The sequence below is a fragment of the Hyla sarda genome, unplaced genomic scaffold, assembly GCF_029499605.1.
Source record: "Hyla sarda isolate aHylSar1 unplaced genomic scaffold, aHylSar1.hap1 scaffold_2232, whole genome shotgun sequence".
Classification (NCBI taxonomy): domain Eukaryota; kingdom Metazoa; phylum Chordata; class Amphibia; order Anura; family Hylidae; genus Hyla; species Hyla sarda.
The window spans coordinates 21426-46678 of record NW_026608909.1 but is presented as its reverse complement, the minus strand read 5'-3'; the positions used below and the strand labels follow the sequence as shown (position 1 = coordinate 46678).

Below are 25253 nucleotides of genomic sequence, written 5' to 3'. Positions count from 1 at the left end.
TTTCCTATGCAGATCCTAAGCCCAGTGTCACATGCAAGTAGGAGGAGTAAGAAGGGTTCCTGGCAAATCCGGGTTATGGATTGCATTTAAAAAGGCCCCGTGGGAGTGCAATGGGCCCCTGTCTTGCTGCTTAGCAATAATGGTATGGGTTTAGGTTCTGCTGTGTGTACTGGTGGTTGACTGCCCCCCAGCCCAGAGTGTGCATGGAAAATTGTCTGGCAGCCTCCCTGACAGCAAGCAGTGATAGTGCCCATGAAGGGGACCTTGTTGGGCCCGCCCCTTTCACGGTTATCGCTTCTCGGCCTTTTGGCTAAGATCAAGTGTAGTATCTGTTCTTATCAGTTTAATATCTGATACGTCCCCTATCTGGGGACCATATATTAAATGGATTTTGAGAACGGGGGCCGATTTCGAAGCTTGCTTCCGTCGCCCTATGCATTGACCCGATATGGCAGTATCTTCGGGTACAGTGCACCACCCCCTTACAGGGTTAAAAAGAAAGATTCCTACTTTCATTGCTACCTGCTTGCTGGCTAGCCAGCTAGCCAGCCCTGTGGGCCTTGCTGCTGCTGCAGCCAAAAAACAAAAGGTGGTGCTGCTGCTGCTTCTGCTGCTTCTGCTTCTGCTTGTGTCTGGCCCCTGTTGGAGCGTCCAGGCACAGGACTTCTGCTGCTGCTGACTAAATGGCCTCCTTAATTGGATCATTTGAGTAGCCAGCACACCTGTGCAGGTAGGGCATGACATGATAGGCAGCTGCCTTGATAGCGGGTGGGTGCTGAATGTTCCTAATTGACAAAATAAGATTAATGCTTATGAAGAAATATAAAATCTCATCCCTTCCCCAATATCGCGCCACACCCCTACCCCTTAATTCCCTGGTTGAACGTGATGGACATATGTCTTTTTTCGACCGTACTAACTATGTAACTATGTAACATAACATGGGGGGGGGGGGGGGGGGTCTCCTGGCTGTTCACACAGGTGTGTCATTGCTGTACATTGACCATGCATTGCTTCTGTGGTATTGCAAAGGCAAAGACAAATGCTTCCAGCCATCCATTGCACTAATGGATTGGTCATCAGCTGGCTGTCTATGTCCCGCATCAATATAGACCAAAGTACAGAGGGTTAGGCTATGCTATTGTGCACCTACCTGATGCATCAGAAGGTGCGAGGCCCTTGCTAAATCTGTGCACAGACTTTGAGATCTATGCTTTAGACTGTATCTAAACCTGCTCCAACATGGACTGACATTCTGGCCTACTTTCAGCCGATGCGACTTGTCTGTCGCTGAACAGTCGCTTTTTATGTATTCAGCACCTATGTATAATGTTGTAAAAATGCTCTAGAAGCTAAAGTCGCAGAAATGTCACACATATTTGGCCTGCAACTTTCTGTGCGACAAATTCAGACAGGAAAATCAGTATAAATCCTTAGAAAATTATCCCCCAGTGTCTCCATCTGCTGGCGGTATTGAATAAGCATTGCTGCACTGATGGGGTATGCATTAGACGAAAAAAAAGAAGAAAAAGAAGAATAATACGCCCAGAAAAGAGGCGAAAAGGAGAAAAACGTAAAAAAACGTGAAAAAAAAGTAAGAGGAAGAGAAGGGAAAAAAGGTGGAAATGGGTTTAAAAGTGATTTCGGCGGAGAAATATATATATATATATATATATATATATATATATATATATATATATATGCGCACACACACACATAGATATAAACGTATTCTCCGTTGAGATATTGCAGCCGCTGCTGTGTCCAGGCCCAGGAGCCTTAGCACTGTGCTGTGATGTCACTCAATACCACTGACATCACTAGGTGTAAACAACATCTCTCCTTTGCTGTGTATGTGACTATGGAGCTGTTTGGTGATGTCGTCTATTACGGCCTTCATAGAAGCAACAGGAGATTGTTGCATCCATCTTGAACCCTCAGAACTACAGTGCTATGATGTCACTCACTTCCACAGGCCTTGCAGAGTGTAAACAACAACAACCCAGCTTTGTTGTGTATGTAACCATAGGGATTTGTGATGTCACCTAGAACCTTCACAGCAGCGACAGCTTTATGAGGAGCATCAGCACTGCTCTGCCTGAGCAGAACCATCACCGCCATAGGTTGTCAAATAACCCGGATTTAACCCACACAGGTAAGTCAATGGGGTGCAGGCATGTCCTCTATGCTTACAGCTTCCCGTGGGTGTTGGTTTGATACCGTTTGGGGACAGCCAAGGAGGCATCTGCAGGCAACAAAGGTAGGTGTGTGCTTGTGTGTGTGTTTCCTATGCAGATCCTAAGCCCAGTGTCACATGCAAGTAGGAGGAGTAAGAAGGGTTCCTGGCAAATCCGGGTTATGGATTGCATTTAAAAAGGCCCCGTGGGAGTGCAATGGGCCCCTGTCTTGCTGCTTAGCAATAATGGTATGGGTTTAGGTTCTGCTGTGTGTACTGGTGGTTGACTGCCCCCCAGCCCAGAGTGTGCATGGAAAATTGTCTGGCAGCCTCCCTGACAGCAAGCAGTGATAGTGCCCATGAAGGGGACCTTGTTGGGCCCGCCCCTTTCACGGTTATCGCTTCTCGGCCTTTTGGCTAAGATCAAGTGTAGTATCTGTTCTTATCAGTTTAATATCTGATACGTCCCCTATCTGGGGACCATATATTAAATGGATTTTTGAGAACGGGGCCGATTTCGAAGCTTGCTTCCGTCGCCCTATGCATTGACCCGATATGGCAGTATCTTCGGGTACAGTGCACCACCCCCTTACAGGGTTAAAAAGAAAGATTCCTACTTCATTGCTACCTGCTTGCTGGCTAGCCAGCTAGCCAGCCCTGTGGGCCTTGCTGCTGCTGCAGCCAAAAAACAAAAGGTGGTGCTGCTGCTGCTTCTGCTGCTTCTGCTTCTGCTTGTGTCTGGCCCCTGTTGGAGCGTCCAGGCACAGGACTTCTGCTGCTGCTGACTAAATGGCCTCCTTAATTGGATCATTTGAGTAGCCAGCACACCTGTGCAGGTAGGGCATGACATGATAGGCAGCTGCCTTGATAGCGGGTGGGTGCTGAATGTTCCTAATTGACAAAATAAGATTAATGCTTATGAAGAAATATAAAATCTCATCCCTTCCCCAATATCGCGCCACACCCCTACCCCTTAATTCCCTGGTTGAACGTGATGGACATATGTCTTTTTCGACCGTACTAACTATGTAACTATGTAACATAACATGGGGGGGGGGGGGGGGGGGGGGGTCTCCTGGCTGTTCACACAGGTGTGTCATTGCTGTACATTGACCATGCATTGCTTCTGTGGTATTGCAAAGGCAAAGACAAATGCTTCCAGCCATCCATTGCACTAATGGATTGGTCATCAGCTGGCTGTCTATGTCCCGCATCAATATAGACCAAAGTACAGAGGGTTAGGCTATGCTATTGTGCACCTACCTGATGCATCAGAAGGTGCGAGGCCCTTGCTAAATTCTGTGCACAGACTTTGAGATCTATGCTTTAGACTGTATCTAAACCTGCTCCAACATGGACTGACATTCTGGCCTACTTTCAGCCGATGCGACTTGTCTGTCGCTGAACAGTCGCTTTTTATGTATTCAGCACCTATGTATAATGTTGTAAAATGCTCTAGAAGCTAAAGTCGCAGAAATGTCACACATATTTGGCCTGCAACTTTCTGTGCGACAAATTCAGACAGGAAAAATCAGTATAAATCCTTAGAAAATTATCCCCCAGTGTCTCCATCTGCTGGCGGTATTGAATAAGCATTGCTGCACTGATGGGGTATGCATTAGACGAAAAAAAGAAGAAAAAGAAGAATAATACGCCCAGAAAAGAGGCGAAAAGGAGAAAAACGTAAAAAAACGTGAAAAAAAAAGTAAGAGGAAGAGAAGGGAAAAAAAGGTGGAAATGGGTTTAAAAGTGATTTCGGCGGAGAAATATATATATATATATATATATATATATATATATATATATATATATATATATATGCGCACACACACACATAGATATAAACGTATTCTCCGTTGAGATATTGCAGCCGCTGCTGTGTCCAGGCCCAGGAGCCTTAGCACTGTGCTGTGATGTCACTCAATACCACTGACATCACTAGGTGTAAACAACATCTCTCCTTTGCTGTGTATGTGACTATGGAGCTGTTTGGTGATGTCGTCTATTACGGCCTTCATAGAAGCAACAGGAGATTGTTGCATCCATCTTGAACCCTCAGAACTACAGTGCTATGATGTCACTCACTTCCACAGGCCTTGCAGAGTGTAAACAACAACAACCCAGCTTTGTTGTGTATGTAACCATAGGGATTTGTGATGTCACCTAGAACCTTCACAGCAGCGACAGCTTTATGAGGAGCATCAGCACTGCTCTGCCTGAGCAGAACCATCACCGCCATAGGTTGTCAAATAACCCGGATTTAACCCACACAGGTAAGTCCAATGGGGTGCAGGCATGTCCTCTATGCTTACAGCTTCCCGTGGGTGTTGGTTTGATACCGTTTGGGGACAGCCAAGGAGGCATCTGCAGGCAACAAAGGTAGGTGTGTGCTTGTGTGTGTGTTTCCTATGCAGATCCTAAGCCCAGTGTCACATGCAAGTAGGAGGAGTAAGAAGGGTTCCTGGCAAATCCGGGTTATGGATTGCATTTAAAAAGGCCCCGTGGGAGTGCAATGGGCCCCTGTCTTGCTGCTTAGCAATAATGGTATGGGTTTAGGTTCTGCTGTGTGTACTGGTGGTTGACTGCCCCCCAGCCCAGAGTGTGCATGGAAAATTGTCTGGCAGCCTCCCTGACAGCAAGCAGTGATAGTGCCCATGAAGGGGACCTTGTTGGGCCCGCCCCTTTCACGGTTATCGCTTCTCGGCCTTTTGGCTAAGATCAAGTGTAGTATCTGTTCTTATCAGTTTAATATCTGATACGTCCCCTATCTGGGGACCATATATTAAATGGATTTTGAGAACGGGGGCCGATTTCGAAGCTTGCTTCCGTCGCCCTATGCATTGACCCGATATGGCAGTATCTTCGGGTACAGTGCACCACCCCCTTACAGGGTTAAAAAGAAAGATTCCTACTTTCATTGCTACCTGCTTGCTGGCTAGCCAGCTAGCCAGCCCTGTGGGCCTTGCTGCTGCTGCAGCCAAAAACAAAAGGTGGTGCTGCTGCTGCTTCTGCTGCTTCTGCTTCTGCTTGTGTCTGGCCCCTGTTGGAGCGTCCAGGCACAGGACTTCTGCTGCTGCTGACTAAATGGCCTCCTTAATTGGATCATTTGAGTAGCCAGCACACCTGTGCAGGTAGGGCATGACATGATAGGCAGCTGCCTTGATAGCGGGTGGGTGCTGAATGTTCCTAATTGACAAAATAAGATTAATGCTTATGAAGAAATATAAAATCTCATCCCTTCCCCAATATCGCGCCACACCCCTACCCCTTAATTCCCTGGTTGACCGTGATGGACATATGTCTTTTTTCGACCGTACTAACTATGTAACTATGTAACATAACATGGGGGGGGGGGGGGGGGGGTCTCCTGGCTGTTCACACAGGTGTGTCATTGCTGTACATTGACCATGCATTGCTTCTGTGGTATTGCAAAGGCAAAGACAAATGCTTCCAGCCATCCATTGCACTAATGGATTGGTCATCAGCTGGCTGTCTATGTCCCGCATCAATATAGACCAAAGTACAGAGGGTTAGGCTATGCTATTGTGCACCTACCTGATGCATCAGAAGGTGCGAGGCCCTTGCTAATTCTGTGCACAGACTTTGAGATCTATGCTTTAGACTGTATCTAAACCTGCTCAACATGGACTGACATTCTGGCCTACTTTCAGCCGATGCGACTTGTCTGTCGCTGAACAGTCGCTTTTTATGTATTCAGCACCTATGTATAATGTTGTAAAAATGCTCTAGAAGCTAAAGTCGCAGAAATGTCACACATATTTGGCCTGCAACTTCTGTGCGACAAATTCAGACAGGAAAAATCAGTATAAATCCTTAGAAAATTATCCCCCAGTGTCTCCATCTGCTGGCGGTATTGAATAAGCATTGCTGCACTGATGGGGTATGCATTAGACGAAAAAAAAGAAGAAAAAGAAGAATAATACGCCCAGAAAAGAGGCGAAAAGGAGAAAAACGTAAAAAAACGTGAAAAAAAAGTAAGAGGAAGAGAAGGGAAAAAAAGGTGGAAATGGGTTTAAAAGTGATTTCGGCGGAGAAATATATATATATATATATATATATATATATATATATATATATATATGCGCACACACACACATAGATATAAACGTATTCTCCGTTGAGATATTGCAGCCGCTGCTGTGTCCAGGCCCAGGAGCCTTAGCACTGTGCTGTGATGTCACTCAATACCACTGACATCACTAGGTGTAAACAACATCTCTCCTTTGCTGTGTATGTGACTATGGAGCTGTTTGGTGATGTCGTCTATTACGGCCTTCATAGAAGCAACAGGAGATTGTTGCATCCATCTTGAACCCTCAGAACTACAGTGCTATGATGTCACTCACTTCCACAGGCCTTGCAGAGTGTAAACAACAACAACCCAGCTTTGTTGTGTATGTAACCATAGGGATTTGTGATGTCACCTAGAACCTTCACAGCAGCGACAGCTTTATGAGGAGCATCAGCACTGCTCTGCCTGAGCAGAACCATCACCGCCATAGGTTGTCAAATAACCCGGATTTAACCCACACAGGTAAGTCCAATGGGGTGCAGGCATGTCCTCTATGCTTACAGCTTCCCGTGGGTGTTGGTTTGATACCGTTTGGGGACAGCCAAGGAGGCATCTGCAGGCAACAAAGGTAGGTGTGTGCTTGTGTGTGTGTTTCCTATGCAGATCCTAAGCCCAGTGTCACATGCAAGTAGGAGGAGTAAGAAGGGTTCCTGGCAAATCCGGGTTATGGATTGCATTTAAAAAGGCCCCGTGGGAGTGCAATGGGCCCCTGTCTTGCTGCTTAGCAATAATGGTATGGGTTTAGGTTCTGCTGTGTGTACTGGTGGTTGACTGCCCCCCAGCCCAGAGTGTGCATGGAAAATTGTCTGGCAGCCTCCCTGACAGCAAGCAGTGATAGTGCCCATGAAGGGGACCTTGTTGGGCCCGCCCCTTTCACGGTTATCGCTTCTCGGCCTTTTGGCTAAGATCAAGTGTAGTATCTGTTCTTATCAGTTTAATATCTGATACGTCCCCTATCTGGGGACCATATATTAAATGGATTTTTGAGAACGGGGGCCGATTTCGAAGCTTGCTTCCGTCGCCCTATGCATTGACCTGATATGGCAGTATCTTCGGGTACAGTGCACCACCCCCTTACAGGGTTAAAAAGAAAGATTCCTACTTTCATTGCTACCTGCTTGCTGGCTAGCCAGCTAGCCAGCCCTGTGGGCCTTGCTGCTGCTGCAGCCAAAAAACAAAAGGTGGTGCTGCTTAGACATGTGCAATTCGGTTCGGCACGAATGTCTAAATTAACGAATTTTACCGTTTTCGTGCATTCGGACCGATCCGAATGCACGAAAACATATTTTGAACATTCCCGAATAGCCACGATAATACGAATAGCAAAGTAACGAATACATTCGTTATTTCCCGACAATAATGCATTCGTTATCCGTAAACGAACGAATATAGTTTGATTTTTCGCATACATTCGGTATTCGGGTACATTCGGTAAATATTTTTATTCTTTTTTTGGACTTTAGCGATCCTAAAAAATTATGGAGATACCTTTTTTATAAAAATTTCGTAGGGTATCATAAAAAAATCATAATAAAAAAGATACAGTGGTGATGGAAAAAATTGTATCTAATGAAATGTATCATTTTTATTATGAAATGTTTATTCATTTTTAAACAGGGATCAATTTATGTGAGCGGGTAAAGCACTAAAAATGTAGCCGACAATAATGAAAATGTAGAGTGTGCGTGTTTTTCACTTTTTTTTAAAACATTTTTTAGGTAGTACTACTACTCCCAGCATGGAACACACTCTTCCATGATGGGAGTAGTAGTTACCTGTACTAATTGACAGATCGCAGGGGTCCCTTGCGATTCTCTTGTATAATGTATAGATGCGGCGGCCGCTCTTCTATGGTCCCCTGCACTCACGTATATGTACACATATTCATATTTCCCGCAGAGCTGTGATTGGCCAGATGGTTCCAGACAATCACAGCTCTCTGTGAGAAATAGGAATATGTGTATATATACGGCCGTGCAGGGGACCATAGGAGAGCGGCCGCTGCATTCATACATTATACTGGAGGATCGCAGCGGGTGTCAGGAGTGATACCCGCAGTGATCTTTCCTTTACTACAAGTACTAATACTCCCAACATGGAGTACACTCTGCTCCATGCTGGGAACTGTAGTACCTGTATTAATAGACAGATCGCAGCGGGTGTCAGAAGTTACACTCGCTGCCATATGTCTATTAATGCAGGTACTACAGCTCCCAGCATGGAGCAGAGTGTGCTCCATGTTGGGAGTATTAGTACCTGCAGTAAGGGACAGATCCCAGGGATGTCACTCCTCCTGACACCTGCTGCGATCGTCCTTATGTGAATGTCGGGATCAGCTGTTCTCAGGGCTACAGAGCCGGGAGAACAGCTGATGCTGAGCCGTAGGTATATATCGTATATCTACTGCCCAGCAAGAACTTACAGTGAGCCTGCAATGTGTAGACAGTATACACATTGCTGGCTCACTTAACCCCTTGCTGAGCTGTGCGCTATGCGCAAGCCCAGCAAGGGAAGAGTTAACTTACACTGCTGGACAGTGTAGGTTAACCCTTTGGGCGGTATACACTATATACAGCTATCTATAGATAGCTGTATACAGTGTATACAGAAGACGAAGTCCAGCTTACTTCCCTCGAGTCCCGGACGGGGTTCGTGTAGCTCCGCCCCCTAGTGATGACGTAATTAGGGGCGGGGCTACAGAAGGGAACAAGGCTAATTAATCTGAAGCTCTGTTCACATTGTACGTTTTGTATAATGTGAACAGACCCTTCTGGCAGTGTCTACCCAGACAGGGAGACTCCAGCTGTTGCTAAACTACAACTCCCAGCATGCCCAGACAGCCAAAGGCTGTCTGGGCATGCTGGGAGTTATAGTTTTGCACCAATTGGTGGCTCCCTGTTTGGGTAGACATTGCATCATGGGTGCTCTCCCCAGCGGACAGCGCCAAAAATGTCATAACCAATTTTTTGTGTTTTTTTCTTCTCGTTTCAGATCCGTGTATGCAGAGGATTACTGCGGATTCGATGGATTACGGCGGATTATTTATTTTTTCCTTTAATAAAATGGTTAACGAGGGCTGTGGGGGAGTGTTTTTTTAAATAAAATAATTTTTCCAATGTGTTGTGTTTTTTTTTTTTTTTTTTATTGAATTTTCAAGGTTGGTAGTGGACGCTGTCTTATTGACGGAATCCATTACTAGGCCAGGGCTTAGTGCTAGCCCCAAAAACAGCTAGCGCTAACCCCCAATTATTACCCCGGTACCCACCGCCACAGGGGTGCCGGGAAGAGCCGGTACCAACAGGCCCGGAGCGTCAAAATGGCGCTCCTGGGCCTAGGCGGTAACAGGCTGGCGTTATTTAGGCTGGGGAGGGCCAAAAACAATGGTCCTCGCCCACCCTGGTAACGTCAGGCTGTTGCTGTTTGGTTGGTATCTGGCTGAGAATGAAAATACGGGGAACCCTATGCGTTTTTTTTTTTTAATTTTTTTATTTAAATTTAAAAAAAAAACGCATAGGGTTCCCCGTATTTTCATTCTCAGCACTATACCAACCAAACAGCAACAGCCTGACGTTACCAGGGTGGGTGAGGACCATTGTTACTGGCCCTCCCCAGCCTAAATAACGCCAGCCTGTTACCGCCTAGGTCCAGGAGCGCCATTTTTGACGCTCCGGGCCTGTTGGTACCGGCTCTTCCCGGCACCCCTGTGGCGGTGGGTACCGGGGTAATAATTGGGGGTTAGCGCTAGCTGTTTTTGGGGCTAGCACTAAGCCCTGGCCTAGTAATGGATTCCGTCAATAAGACAGCTTCCGCTACTAACCCTGAAAATTTTATAAAAATAAAAAAAAAACACAACACATTGGAAAAATTATTTTATTTAAAAAAACACTCCCCCACAGCCCTCGTTAACCATTTTATTAAAGGGAAAAATAATAATCCGCCGTAATCCATCGAATCCGCAGTAATCCTCTGCATACACGGATCTGAAACGAGAAGAAAAAAAAACAGAAAAAATTGGTTATGACATTTTTGGCGCTGTCCGCTGGGGAGAGCACCCATGATGCAATGTCTACCCAAACAGGGAGCCACCAATTGGTGCAAAACTACAACTCCCAGCATGCCCAGACAGCCTTTGGCTGTCTGGGCATTCTGGGAGTTGTAGTTTAGCAACAGCTGGAGTCTCCCTGTCTGGGTAGACACTGCCAGAAGGGTCTATTCACATTATACAAAACGTACAATGTGAACAGAGCTTCAGATAAACTAGCCTTGTTCCCTTCTGTAGCTCCGCCCCCTAATGACGTCATCACTAGGGGGCGGAGCTACACAAACCCGGCCCGGGACTCGAGGGAAGTAAGCTGGACTTCGTCTTCTGTATACACTGTATACAGCTATCTATAGATAGCTGTATATAGTGTATACCGCCCAAAGGGTTAACCTACACTGTCCAGCAGTGTAAGTTAACTCTTCCTTTGCTGGGCTTGCGCATAGCGCACAGCTCAGCAAGGGGTTAAGTGAGCCAGCAATGTGTATACTGTATACACATTGCAGGCTCACTGTAAGTTCTTGCTGGGCAGTAGATATACGATATATACCTACGGCTCAGCGTCAGCTGTTCTCCCGGCTCTGTAGCCCTGAGAACAGCTGATCCCGACATTCACATAAGGAGGATCGCAGCGGGTGTCAGGAGGAGTGACATCCCTGGGATCTGTCCCTTACTGCAGGTACTAATACTCCCAACATGGAGCACACTCTGCTCCATGCTGGGAGCTGTAGTACCTGCATTAATAGACATATGGCAGCGAGTGTAACTTCTGACACCCGCTGCGATCTGTCTATTAATGCAGGTACTACAGCTCCCAGCATGGAGCAGAGTGTACTCCATTTTGGGAGTATTAGTACTTGTAGTAAAGGAAAGATCACTGCAGGTATCACTCCTGACAGCCGCTGCGATCCTCCAGTATAATGTATGAATGCGGCGGCCGCTCTCCTATGGTCCCCTGCACGGCCGTATATATACACATATTCCTATTTCTCACAGAGAGCTGTGATTGGCTGGAACCATCTGGCCAATCACAGCTCTGCGGGAAATATGAATATGTGTACATATACGTGAGTGCAGGGGACCATAGAAGAGCTCCTGCCGCATCTGTACATTATACAAGAGGATCGCAAGGGACCCCTGCAATCTGTCAATTAGTACAGGTAACTACTACTCCCATCATGGAAGAGTGTGTTCCATGCTGGGAGTAGTAGTACTACCTAAAAAATGTTTTAAAAAAAAGTGAAAAACACGCACACACTACATTTTCATTATTGTCGGCTACATTTTTAGTGCTTTACCCGCTCACATAAATTGATCCCTGTTTAAAAATGAATAAACATTTCATAATAAAAAAGATACATTTCGTTAGATACAATTTTTTTCATCACCACTGTATCTTTTTTATTATGATTTTTTTATGATACCATGCGAAATTTTAATAAAAAAGGTATCTCCATTATTTATTAGGATCGCTAAAGTCCAAAAAAAGACTAAAAAGATTTACCGAATGTACCCGAATACCGAATGTATCCGAAAAAACAACACACGAATACCCGAATACCGAATGTATCCGAAAAATCTAAACCGAAAATATTGCCGAACCGAAAAATTTTTCCAAAACGAAAAAACGAAACGAAATTAAACGAAAATTTTTCTAGTGCACAAGTCTAGTGCTGCTGCTGCTTCTGCTGCTTCTGCTTCTGCTTGTGTCTGGCCCCTGTTGGAGCGTCCAGGCACAGGACTTCTGCTGCTGCTGACTAAATGGCCTCCTTAATTGGATCATTTGAGTAGCCAGCACACCTGTGCAGGTAGGGCATGACATGATAGGCAGCTGCCTTGATAGCGGGTGGGTGCTGAATGTTCCTAATTGACAAAATAAGATTAATGCTTATGAAGAAATATAAAATCTCATCCCTTCCCCAATATCGCGCCACACCCCTACCCCTTAATTCCCTGGTTGAACGTGATGGACATATGTCTTTTTTCGACCGTACTAACTATGTAACTATGTAACATAACATGGGGGGGGGGGGGGGGGGTCTCCTGGCTGTTCACACAGGTGTGTCATTGCTGTACATTGACCATGCATTGCTTCTGTGGTATTGCAAAGGCAAAGACAAATGCTTCCAGCCATCCATTGCACTAATGGATTGGTCATCAGCTGGCTGTCTATGTCCCGCATCAATATAGACCAAAGTACAGAGGGTTAGGCTATGCTATTGTGCACCTACCTGATGCATCAGAAGGTGCGAGGCCCTTGCTAAATTCTGTGCACAGACTTTGAGATCTATGCTTTAGACTGTATCTAAACCTGCTCCAACATGGACTGACATTCTGGCCTACTTTCAGCCGATGCGACTTGTCTGTCGCTGAACAGTCGCTTTTTATGTATTCAGCACCTAAGTATAATGTTGTAAAAATGCTCTAGAAGCTAAAGTCGCAGAAATGTCACACATATTTGGCCTGCAACTTTCTGTGCGACAAATTCAGACAGGAAAAATCAGTATAAATCCTTAGAAAATTATCCCCCAGTGTCTCCATCTGCTGGCGGTATTGAATAAGCATTGCTGCACTGATGGGGTATGCATTAGACGAAAAAAAAGAAGAAAAAGAAGAATAATACGCCCAGAAAAGAGGCGAAAAGGAGAAAAACGTAAAAAAACGTGAAAAAAAAGTAAGAGGAAGAGAAGGGAAAAAAAGGTGGAAATGGGTTTAAAAGTGATTTCGGCGGAGAAATATATATATATATATATATATATATATATATATATATATATATATATATGCGCACACACACACATAGATATAAACGTATTCTCCGTTGAGATATTGCAGCCGCTGCTGTGTCCAGGCCCAGGAGCCTTAGCACTGTGCTGTGATGTCACTCAATACCACTGACATCACTAGGTGTAAACAACATCTCTCCTTTGCTGTGTATGTGACTATGGAGCTGTTTGGTGATGTCGTCTCTTACGGCCTTCATAGAAGCAACAGGAGATTGTTGCATCCATCTTGAACCCTCAGAACTACAGTGCTATGATGTCACTCACTTCCACAGGCCTTGCAGAGTGTAAACAACAACAACCCAGCTTTGTTGTGTATGTAACCATAGGGATTTGTGATGTCACCTAGAACCTTCACAGCAGCGGCAGCTTTATGAGGAGCATCAGCACTGCTCTGCCTGAGCAGAACCATCACCGCCATAGGTTGTCAAATAACCCGGATTTAACCCACACAGGTAAGTCCAATGGGGTGCAGGCATGTCCTCTATGCTTACAGCTTCCCGTGGGTGTTGGTTTGATACCGTTTGGGGACAGCCAAGGAGGCATCTGCAGGCAACAAAGGTAGGTGTGTGCTTGTGTGTGTGTTTCCTATGCAGATCCTAAGCCCAGTGTCACATGCAAGTAGGAGGAGTAAGAAGGGTTCCTGGCAAATCCGGGTTATGGATTGCATTTAAAAAGGCCCCGTGGGAGTGCAATGGGCCCCTGTCTTGCTGCTTAGCAATAATGGTATGGGTTTAGGTTCTGCTGTGTGTACTGGTGGTTGACTGCCCCCCAGCCCAGAGTGTGCATGGAAAATTGTCTGGCAGCCTCCCTGACAGCAAGCAGTGATAGTGCCCATGAAGGGGACCTTGTTGGGCCCGCCCCTTTCACGGTTATCGCTTCTCGGCCTTTTGGCTAAGATCAAGTGTAGTATCTGTTCTTATCAGTTTTCATGCTGGTTGGGATGGGTGCTGCATGGAGGATGCAGGTGTACCAGGGCTTTCCGGGGCTGGTTCTGAGGAATCAGCTCGACGGCTGCCCCGATGTGACCTGTTCCCTCCGGGTCTCGCCATGAGGCTGAGAGGGTCTAGAGCCGAGGTACTTTTGTGCCTCGGGGAGTGGTGACCCCGAGGTGCCGAAACTCACTGGGAGAATAGACTCACTGAGTTGAAGCACGGGCACCATAATCTCTTCACCTTGTGGCACTCACCTCTTGATTCCCGGCCTTCTGGCTAGGATCAGAGAAATTTTTATAGATCCGGCCGGATGTCCGGGCAGTATATCTGCACACATTCACTTATTTATTTCTTCTTTGTCTCACTGTGTCACTTTTTGCGTGTTGTGTGTTCACAGGATTTGTCAGGATGCGGTAGCCCTTCTGGGTGTCCCTCCTGGCGGTCTAGGGGAGGTGTGTGTGGCCATTAGGTTCCGCACCTCCCTGCAAACACCCCGGGTACTCCTGCTTTGGCAGGGTACCTACCGTAATCGGCTCTGCGGGCAGATACCTTGGCCAACGCCAAGGGGGATGCCGGGAGCATTTGTGGTCCCCTAGTAGCTTCGGCGAAAAGGGACATCGAACCTGGAACCTCGCAGGTACCTTTTGGTCCGGAGGTGAAGGGTAAGGTTTGTTGGGGGGCCTCTCTCCTATCGGAGAAGGGCTTGCGATAGACCGCATCCTTTGTGCACGTTTTTTTAGTGTAACACGTTTGCACTTTTTCTTGCACTTTGGGTGAATCGAAAGCACGTTCCTCGGCTTTAGATAAAAAAAAAAAAAATCTGTTCTTATCAGTTTAATATCTGATACGTCCCCTATCTGGGGACCATATATTAAATGGATTTTTGAGAACGGGGGCCGATTTCGAAGCTTGCTTCCGTCGCCCTATGCATTGACCCGATATGGCAGTATCTTCGGGTACAGTGCACCACCCCCTTACAGGGTTAAAAAGAAAGATTCCTACTTTCATTGCTACCTGCTTGCTGGCTAGCCAGCTAGCCAGCCCTGTGGGCCTTGCTGCTGCTGCAGCCAAAAAACAAAAGGTGGTGCTGCTGCTGCTTCTGCTGCTTCTGCTTCTGCTTGTGTCTGGCCCCTGTTGGAGCGTCCAGGCACAGGACTTCTGCTGCTGCTGACTAAATGGCCTCCTTAATTGGATCATTTGAGTAGCCAGCACACCTGTGCAGGTAGGGCATGACATGATAGGCAGCTGCCTTGATAGCGGGTGGGTGCTGAATGTTCCTAATTGACAAAATAAGATTAATGCTTATGAAGAAATATAAAATCTCATCCCTTCCCCAATATCGCGCCACACCCCTACCCCTTAATTCCCTGGTTGAACGTGATGGACATATGTCTTTTTTCGACCGTACTAACTATGTAACTATGTAACATAACATGGGGGGGGGGGGGGGGGGTCTCCTGGCTGTTCACACAGGTGTGTCATTGCTGTACATTGACCATGCATTGCTTCTGTGGTATTGCAAAGGCAAAGACAAATGCTTCCAGCCATCCATTGCACTAATGGATTGGTCATCAGCTGGCTGTCTATGTCCCGCATCAATATAGACCAAAGTACAGAGGGTTAGGCTATGCTATTGTGCACCTACCTGATGCATCAGAAGGTGCGAGGCCCTTGCTAAATTCTGTGCACAGACTTTGAGATCTATGCTTTAGACTGTATCTAAACCTGCTCCAACATGGACTGACATTCTGGCCTACTTTCAGCCGATGCGACTTGTCTGTCGCTGAACAGTCGCTTTTTATGTATTCAGCACCTATGTATAATGTTGTAAAAATGCTCTAGAAGCTAAAGTCGCAGAAATGTCACACATATTTGGCCTGCAACTTTCTGTGCGACAAATTCAGACAGGAAAAATCAGTATAAATCCTTAGAAAATTATCCCCCAGTGTCTCCATCTGCTGGCGGTATTGAATAAGCATTGCTGCACTGATGGGGTATGCATTAGACGAAAAAAAAGAAGAAAAAGAAGAATAATACGCCCAGAAAAGAGGCGAAAAGGAGAAAAACGTAAAAAAACGTGAAAAAAAAGTAAGAGGAAGAGAAGGGAAAAAAAGGTGGAAATGGGTTTAAAAGTGATTTCGGCGGAGAAATATATATATATATATATATATATATATATATATATATATATATATATATGCGCACACACACACATAGATATAAACGTATTCTCCGTTGAGATATTGCAGCCGCTGCTGTGTCCAGGCCCAGGAGCCTTAGCACTGTGCTGTGATGTCACTCAATACCACTGACATCACTAGGTGTAAACAACATCTCTCCTTTGCTGTGTATGTGACTATGGAGCTGTTTGGTGATGTCGTCTATTACGGCCTTCATAGAAGCAACAGGAGATTGTTGCATCCATCTTGAACCCTCAGAACTACAGTGCTATGATGTCACTCACTTCCACAGGCCTTGCAGAGTGTAAACAACAACAACCCAGCTTTGTTGTGTATGTAACCATAGGGATTTGTGATGTCACCTAGAACCTTCACAGCAGCGACAGCTTTATGAGGAGCATCAGCACTGCTCTGCCTGAGCAGAACCATCACCGCCATAGGTTGTCAAATAACCCGGATTTAACCCACACAGGTAAGTCCAATGGGGTGCAGGCATGTCCTCTATGCTTACAGCTTCCCGTGGGTGTTGGTTTGATACCGTTTGGGGACAGCCAAGGAGGCATCTGCAGGCAACAAAGGTAGGTGTGTGCTTGTGTGTGTGTTTCCTATGCAGATCCTAAGCCCAGTGTCACATGCAAGTAGGAGGAGTAAGAAGGGTTCCTGGCAAATCCGGGTTATGGATTGCATTTAAAAAGGCCCCGTGGGAGTGCAATGGGCCCCTGTCTTGCTGCTTAGCAATAATGGTATGGGTTTAGGTTCTGCTGTGTGTACTGGTGGTTGACTGCCCCCCAGCCCAGAGTGTGCATGGAAAATTGTCTGGCAGCCTCCCTGACAGCAAGCAGTGATAGTGCCCATGAAGGGGACCTTGTTGGGCCCGCCCCTTTCACGGTTATCGCTTCTCGGCCTTTTGGCTAGATCAAGTGTCTGGTCAGGAGGATCCTGGGAGTTTGTCCTACCTTTTCCAAGGGGGGCTGCTACGAGGAACCGAAAAGGCGATCGACAAGATGGGTGTTCGCATCCGTTACCTTACATCCGGTGAAACGCGGATTCGTTTTTCCTTTCGCTTTGATGTTGATGAAGACAAACAAGAACTCGTCCAACTTTCTTATTTTGTGAAAGAAACTCTCTACAAGCTTCTTGGGGTGAAGAAAGAGAACATCGTCTGTCTCAGAGATCCTCGGAAGGGCAGCTTCATCCTAACTCTGGACTCTGCTTATGCATGCCAGAATCTTTTTGAGAAGCTGAAAAGCAATCAAGACCTTGCTGAGCTTGATGGGATCACGGTCACAGTGTTGTATACTGGTGGCGATATTCCTCTAGTTGTGTGTATGCACAATCCCTTTGTGACTGTGTCCCATATTGAGCTCTTTTTGGGGAAATACTGCAGTTCTGTTAAGTATTCCCATAAGGTGATGAATTCAGAAGACCTATGGACGGGGAAACATAAGTTTTTTGTGAAAATGAAGGAGGATGCTACTGGCATTGGAGGGTTGTGTCATCCACCCTCCAACTTTTCTATCGGTCGGGATAAGGGCTATTTGTTTTATCCCGAGATGCCTACTTTTTGTAGGAAATGTAAGAAATTCGGACATACTATGGAAGTTTGCACGGACACTACAGTTCGCTGTGGTCGGTGCAATCAAGAAGGCCATGTTTCTAAGGACTGTGCTAAAATTGTCTGCAACATTTGTGGTGAAGAAGGCCATGCCTTTAAAGATTGCAGTCTCCGTTCCAGTGTAGCTAGATCGTGGGCTGACCGTGTAGCGGGGAGAGTGGGTGTAGTGCAAGCTGAAGTACCACCTGCGAAAGCACCCCAGCGGTCTGAGGCGCCTTCAGAAAAGCCGGCTGTAACTTCTGATGTCGTGGCGGAGCTTATGGACCTTTCTGCTGTGCCTGAGACAGAGGGGAGACCTTCTGTGGAGGGTTCTGGCGGTGGAGGGTCACTAGTGAGCAGTGAAGCCATGGAGGTTGGCGTGAAGGAGATCAAGCGGAAGAAGGAACTCGGAGATGAGCCACAACTTGGCATTAAACGGCCTGTCAAAAAAAGCTCAGAAGAATGTGAGGACAGTCAACATGCATGGAGGCCTTCTATAAGATCAGCGTCCGATCCAAAAAATATCAAAGAGTTCGAAAGCCCGGAGTCACCTGTGGGTTTCATATCGGACTCAAACTCCAGTAGCGAATAGCTTCCTTAAAGTGCTCCTCTCTTAATGTGAGAGGTCTAAAGAGCCCTACGAGAAGGGCTGCTTTGTTTAGTTTTTTAGAGACCTTGGACTGTTCTCTGTTCTTTTTACAAGAATGTGGAATTGAACATAGTCCAAATTATGAGGACCTTTGTCGTGGCTGGACTTTGGGACCATCGGTCTGGTCGGGTGACAATCTGAACAGATCTTCAGGTGTTGGGATCTTGTTTAGAGGTTCAGATGTACAAGTTTTGTCCTTCTTAGAAATTATACCTGGTAGAGCGCTATTAGTTAATATTAAGTACAATGGCTCGGAGATTAAGCTTTTTAACATCTATGCTTCTCCTGAAAAAAATGTGAGAGCCGACTTGATTAATGATATTCAGGCTTTTATCCCAGGTTCAACACCTATTTTAATGGCTGGAGATTTTAATTGTTGTATGAGTGGTGATCATCGTGAGAGTGGAAGTGTGCATGTCAGAGTGGATAAAACAGAGAAACAGATTAAGAGTATGACTGAGGATTTTAACTTTACCGATGTCTGGAGGAGAAAATACCCAGACGACCCTGGTTACACATGGGAAAATAATGTCTGCAAATCCAGGATTGATTTTATTTTTTTATCGGAAAGTTTTAATCTAGTTGATGTTTCTCTTTTATCGAATATTTTCTCTGATCATAAGTTATTATATGCACATGTCACTTTACCTGGCCTAGAGAAAGGCAGAGGCGTTTGGAAGCTCAACACTACTTTATTAGAGGACATGAAAACAAAAAATGATTTTATTGCTGCTTATAACAAATGGAGATTGCGTCAATCCCAATATAAAAATATTTTGGATTGGTGGGAGGATGTTAAAAAGTGGACTAAACAGTTTTTTATCCGTGTGGGCATCCAAAAGGCTAAGGAGAAAAAGTTATGGTTTAAAATGTTAAACACTAAAATCCAAACATATTATAAACTAAAGCAAGCCGGGCTTGAGATGGATGATGTTATTGCTCAGACAAAGAATGAAATAAAAAATGCCATTAGTCAAAAAGGAAAAGAAATGATTTTTAACAGCAAGGTGCAATGTCTGGAGAATGATGAAAAGTGTTCGAGATTCTTTTTTAAGAAGGTGGTGGGAAAGAAAGAAATGATATCTGTAATTGAAGGGAAGATAACTAATGAAGAGATGTTGCGAGAAGCACAAGTATTTTATCAGGAGCTTTTTAATAAAAAAGATATTGATATTTCCTTTACTAATGATGTTTTAGATACCTTAGATTCAAAACTTGACAAAACTGACCAAGAGAGCCTTTGTGATGAAATCTTTTTACCTGAACTTTTAAGCACTTTTAAGAGTTTTTTAAATGGTAAAACACCTGGTTCGGATGGGTTGCCAGTTGAATTTTATCTGTGTTTTTGGTCCATTTTAAAAGATGATCTTTTAGGTATTTTTAACTGTGCTTTTAAATCTGAGATTTTACCTGCGTCCTGGAGAGATGGTGTTGTTACTCTGATTTTTAAAAAAGGAGACATCTCTAAATTAGAAAATTGGAGGCCTATTACCCTGCTAAATACAGACTATAAGGTTTTAGCAAAAATTTTAGCAAATAGGCTCAAGCAGGTAATTGCTAAGGTTATACACAGTGACCAAGTATGCGGAGTACCTGGAAGGAAAATAAGTGATCATCTAAACCTTGTAAAAGATGTTTTATGGTATCAGAAACAATGTGATCAGAAATTGGCAATTTTATCCTTGGATTTTCAAAAGGCTTATGACCGTGTTTCTCATGATTTTTTATGGTTGGTTTTAAAGAAAATGAATTTTCCTGATTTTATTGTTGGAAAAATTGCACTTTTATATAAAAACTGTTTTAGTCGTATTTTAATTAACGGTTTTTTATCCCAAGAAGTATGTTTACAGTCTGGGGTGAAACAGGGGTGCCCCCTATCACCCATTCTTTTCATATGTGCAATAGAACCTCTGTTGAATGTTTTGAGAAAAGATAAGCTCATTAGAGGAGTGCCAATCCCTGGAAGTGGAGGACAGAGCGTAAAGACGATAGCATACATGGATGATGTTAATATTCTATGTTCAGATGAACCATCCCTGAAACGTGCTATCAGACAGACAGAATTTTTTTGTGAGGGCTCTGGCTTCAAATTAAATAAAAATAAATGTGATTGCTTTGCAATAGGGAATTGGGGCAATACGGAGGTGAATGTGCAATATGATAAAATCAAAATCTTGGGTGTCATCTTTGACAATGAAAATAATGGAGAGGAAAGCTGGTCCATCGTCAAAGAGAAAGTGCAAAAGAAAATAAGTTTTTGGAAAATGAGGAAATTAACAATAGAAGGAAAAGTACTGATAATGAAAGCTTTGTTGCTACCTATCATGCTATATTTAAGCTTGGTTTTCCCACCGAGTGAACGCACCTTAAAGTTTTTAAACAAGATTTGCTTTCATTTTTTATGGGGGTCTAAAATGGATAAACTCAGGAGAGATGTAATGATGAAGACAAAGAAATTGGGGGGTAAGGATGTGCCTGATTTAAAAAGGTTTTTATATATTCACTTTTTTTCTATGTGTTTTAATGGCTTGCAAAGAAACTGTTATTGGTCTTATTTTTTAAAATATGCTGCAGGTCACATTTTTAGAAAAAGAAAGTGGATAACCTTACCTTTAACGTCCCCAATCTTATTTATTCCCCCAGCGCACTATGTGGTTTTAGAAAAGATTATTCGTATTTATGGCATTGCTAATTTTAGTCAAGAAATTTGTAGTAATGCACGAAAATTAGTTCCTGAAATCAGGAAGATAGAACAGATTTGCTTAATATCTAATTATTCCACTGAGAAATCTCTAAGAGTTTGGAGGATGGTGAATATGGGATTCTTATCTAATGACTTAAAAGATCTGGCCTGGCAGATAGCACATCAATGTTTGCCTACCAGAGAATTCCAACACAGAAGAGGATTGTGTCGTAGTGCAAAGTGCCCGAGAATGGGGTGTCCTAGTGAGGAAACAGTTTTACACCTTTTTTGGAACTGTTTTTACGCCCAAGAGATATGGCATTTGATAGGACCCTTACTAAAATTCATTTCTGATCTTAATTTTTTAAATCATGAAGTTATTTTATATGGATTTTATAATGTTTTATCTGTGGAGAAGTCTCGGGTTTTGTGGATTAGTATAAATTGTATTAAAATTGCACTATGGAAGACGAGGAATATTCTTCTTTTTAAAAGAGACACTATTACCTCTAAAGATTGTGTTCGCCTAGCTCTTAGTGAGATGTATGTTTTCTATTTATTGGATAAAAAAAGATTAGGTCACAAAGTGGCTAAAAGTCTTTGGAATCTACATCTGTGGAATATGCTTTTAGCAGACTAAGTGTAATCTGGACTGCGTAAGGTCTTTTAGTCTAAGAATATTATATCTAAAAGTAAAAAAATCTGTTCTTATCAGTTTAATATCTGATACGTCCCCTATCTGGGGACCATATATTAAATGGATTTTTGAGAACGGGGGCCGATTTCGAAGCTTGCTTCCGTCGCCCTATGCATTGACCCGATATGGCAGTATCTTCGGGTACAGTGCACCACCCCCTTACAGGGTTAAAAAGAAAGATTCCTACTTTCATTGCTACCTGCTTGCTGGCTAGCCAGCTAGCCAGCCCTGTGGGCCTTGCTGCTGCTGCAGCCAAAAAACAAAAGGTGGTGCTGCTGCTGCTTCTGCTGCTTCTGCTTCTGCTTGTGTCTGGCCCCTGTTGGAGCGTCCAGGCACAGGACTTCTGCTGCTGCTGACTAAATGGCCTCCTTAATTGGATCATTTGAGTAGCCAGCACACCTGTGCAGGTAGGGCATGACATGATAGGCAGCTGCCTTGATAGCGGGTGGGTGCTGAATGTTCCTAATTGACAAAATAAGATTAATGCTTATGAAGAAATATAAAATCTCATCCCTTCCCCAATATCGCGCCACACCCCTACCCCTTAATTCCCTGGTTGAACGTGATGGACATATGTCTTTTTTCGACCGTACTAACTATGTAACTATGTAACATAACATGGGGGGGGGGGGGGGGGGTCTCCTGGCTGTTCACACAGGTGTGTCATTGCTGTACATTGACCATGCATTGCTTCTGTGGTATTGCAAAGGCAAAGACAAATGCTTCCAGCCATCCATTGCACTAATGGATTGGTCATCAGCTGGCTGTCTATGTCCCGCATCAATATAGACCAAAGTACAGAGGGTTAGGCTATGCTATTGTGCACCTACCTGATGCATCAGAAGGTGCGAGGCCCTTGCTAAATTCTGTGCACAGACTTTGAGATCTATGCTTTAGACTGTATCTAAACCTGCTCCAACATGGACTGACATTCTGGCCTACTTTCAGCCGATGCGACTTGTCTGTCGCTGAACAGTCGCTTTTTATGTATTCAGCACCTATGTATAATGTTGTAAAAATGCTCTAGAAGCTAAAGTCGCAGAAATGTCACACATATTTGGCCTGCAACTTTCTGTGCGACAAATTCAGACAGGAAAAATCAGTATAAATCCTTAGAAAATTATCCCCCAGTGTCTCCATCTGCTGGCGGTATTGAATAAGCATTGCTGCACTGATGGGGTATGCATTAGACGAAAAAAAAGAAGAAAAAGAAGAATAATACGCCCAGAAAAGAGGCGAAAAGGAGAAAAAACGTAAAAAAACGTGAAAAAAAAGTAAGAGGAAGAGAAGGGAAAAAAAGGTGGAAATGGGTTTAAAAGTGATTTCGGCGGAGAAATATATATATATATATATATATATATATATATATATATATATATATGCGCACACACACACATAGATATAAACGTATTCTCCGTTGAGATATTGCAGCCGCTGCTGTGTCCAGGCCCAGGAGCCTTAGCACTGTGCTGTGATGTCACTCAATACCACTGACATCACTAGGTGTAAACAACATCTCTCCTTTGCTGTGTATGTGACTATGGAGCTGTTTGGTGATGTCGTCTATTACGGCCTTCATAGAAGCAACAGGAGATTGTTGCATCCATCTTGAACCCTCAGAACTACAGTGCTATGATGTCACTCACTTCCACAGGCCTTGCAGAGTGTAAACAACAACAACCCAGCTTTGTTGTGTATGTAACCATAGGGATTTGTGATGTCACCTAGAACCTTCACAGCAGCGACAGCTTTATGAGGAGCATCAGCACTGCTCTGCCTGAGCAGAACCATCACCGCCATAGGTTGTCAAATAACCCGGATTTAACCCACACAGGTAAGTCCAATGGGGTGCAGGCATGTCCTCTATGCTTACAGCTTCCCGTGGGTGTTGGTTTGATACCGTTTGGGGACAGCCAAGGAGGCATCTGCAGGCAACAAAGGTAGGTGTGTGCTTGTGTGTGTGTTTCCTATGCAGATCCTAAGCCCAGTGTCACATGCAAGTAGGAGGAGTAAGAAGGGTTCCTGGCAAATCCGGGTTATGGATTGCATTTAAAAAGGCCCCGTGGGAGTGCAATGGGCCCCTGTCTTGCTGCTTAGCAATAATGGTATGGGTTTAGGTTCTGCTGTGTGTACTGGTGGTTGACTGCCCCCCAGCCCAGAGTGTGCATGGAAAATTGTCTGGCAGCCTCCCTGACAGCAAGCAGTGATAGTGCCCATGAAGGGGACCTTGTTGGGCCCGCCCCTTTCACGGTTATCGCTTCTCGGCCTTTTGGCTAAGATCAAGTGTAGTATCTGTTCTTATCAGTTTAATATCTGATACGTCCCCTATCTGGGGACCATATATTAAATGGATTTTTGAGAACGGGGGCCGATTTCGAAGCTTGCTTCCGTCGCCCTATGCATTGACCCGATATGGCAGTATCTTCGGGTACAGTGCACCACCCCCTTACAGGGTTAAAAAGAAAGATTCCTACTTTCATTGCTACCTGCTTGCTGGCTAGCCAGCTAGCCAGCCCTGTGGGCCTTGCTGCTGCTGCAGCCAAAAAACAAAAGGTGGTGCTGCTGCTGCTTCTGCTGCTTCTGCTTCTGCTTGTGTCTGGCCCCTGTTGGAGCGTCCAGGCACAGGACTTCTGCTGCTGCTGACTAAATGGCCTCCTTAATTGGATCATTTGAGTAGCCAGCACACCTGTGCAGGTAGGGCATGACATGATAGGCAGCTGCCTTGATAGCGGGTGGGTGCTGAATGTTCCTAATTGACAAAATAAGATTAATGCTTATGAAGAAATATAAAATCTCATCCCTTCCCCAATATCGCGCCACACCCCTACCCCTTAATTCCCTGGTTGAACGTGATGGACATATGTCTTTTTTCGACCGTACTAACTATGTAACTATGTAACATAACATGGGGGGGGGGGGGGGGGGTCTCCTGGCTGTTCACACAGGTGTGTCATTGCTGTACATTGACCATGCATTGCTTCTGTGGTATTGCAAAGGCAAAGACAAATGCTTCCAGCCATCCATTGCACTAATGGATTGGTCATCAGCTGGCTGTCTATGTCCCGCATCAATATAGACCAAAGTACAGAGGGTTAGGCTATGCTATTGTGCACCTACCTGATGCATCAGAAGGTGCGAGGCCCTTGCTAAATTCTGTGCACAGACTTTGAGATCTATGCTTTAGACTGTATCTAAACCTGCTCCAACATGGACTGACATTCTGGCCTACTTTCAGCCGATGCGACTTGTCTGTCGCTGAACAGTCGCTTTTTATGTATTCAGCACCTATGTATAATGTTGTAAAAATGCTCTAGAAGCTAAAGTCGCAGAAATGTCACACATATTTGGCCTGCAACTTTCTGTGCGACAAATTCAGACAGGAAAAATCAGTATAAATCCTTAGAAAATTATCCCCCAGTGTCTC

The 25253-nt window shown here is 44.7% G+C and overlaps 5 non-coding genes and 3 pseudogenes across 5 annotated transcripts; all 8 read left to right on the top strand.

Annotated features, from left to right (window-relative positions):
- Positions 1–290: 290 nt before the first annotated feature.
- On the top strand, positions 291–480 carry LOC130321176 (U2 spliceosomal RNA). The gene has a single exon (XR_008866943.1). It is a non-coding gene; the product is annotated as a U2 spliceosomal RNA (small nuclear RNA).
- A 2093-nt stretch (positions 481–2573) lies between these two features.
- Positions 2574–2763, top strand: LOC130321174 (U2 spliceosomal RNA). The gene has a single exon (XR_008866941.1). It is a non-coding gene; the product is annotated as a U2 spliceosomal RNA (small nuclear RNA).
- Positions 2764–4868: 2105 nt separating this feature from the next.
- Positions 4869–5058, top strand: LOC130321175 (U2 spliceosomal RNA). The gene has a single exon (XR_008866942.1). It is a non-coding gene; the product is annotated as a U2 spliceosomal RNA (small nuclear RNA).
- Positions 5059–7150: 2092 nt separating this feature from the next.
- On the top strand, positions 7151–7341 carry LOC130321173 (U2 spliceosomal RNA). The gene has a single exon (XR_008866940.1). It is a non-coding gene; the product is annotated as a U2 spliceosomal RNA (small nuclear RNA).
- A 6624-nt stretch (positions 7342–13965) lies between these two features.
- On the top strand, positions 13966–14125 carry LOC130321172 (U2 spliceosomal RNA; annotated as a pseudogene).
- A 693-nt stretch (positions 14126–14818) lies between these two features.
- Positions 14819–14998, top strand: LOC130321169 (U2 spliceosomal RNA; annotated as a pseudogene).
- A 6811-nt stretch (positions 14999–21809) lies between these two features.
- On the top strand, positions 21810–21986 carry LOC130321168 (U2 spliceosomal RNA; annotated as a pseudogene).
- A 2096-nt stretch (positions 21987–24082) lies between these two features.
- On the top strand, positions 24083–24273 carry LOC130321167 (U2 spliceosomal RNA). The gene has a single exon (XR_008866937.1). It is a non-coding gene; the product is annotated as a U2 spliceosomal RNA (small nuclear RNA).
- The last annotated feature ends 980 nt before the right edge of the window (positions 24274–25253 follow it).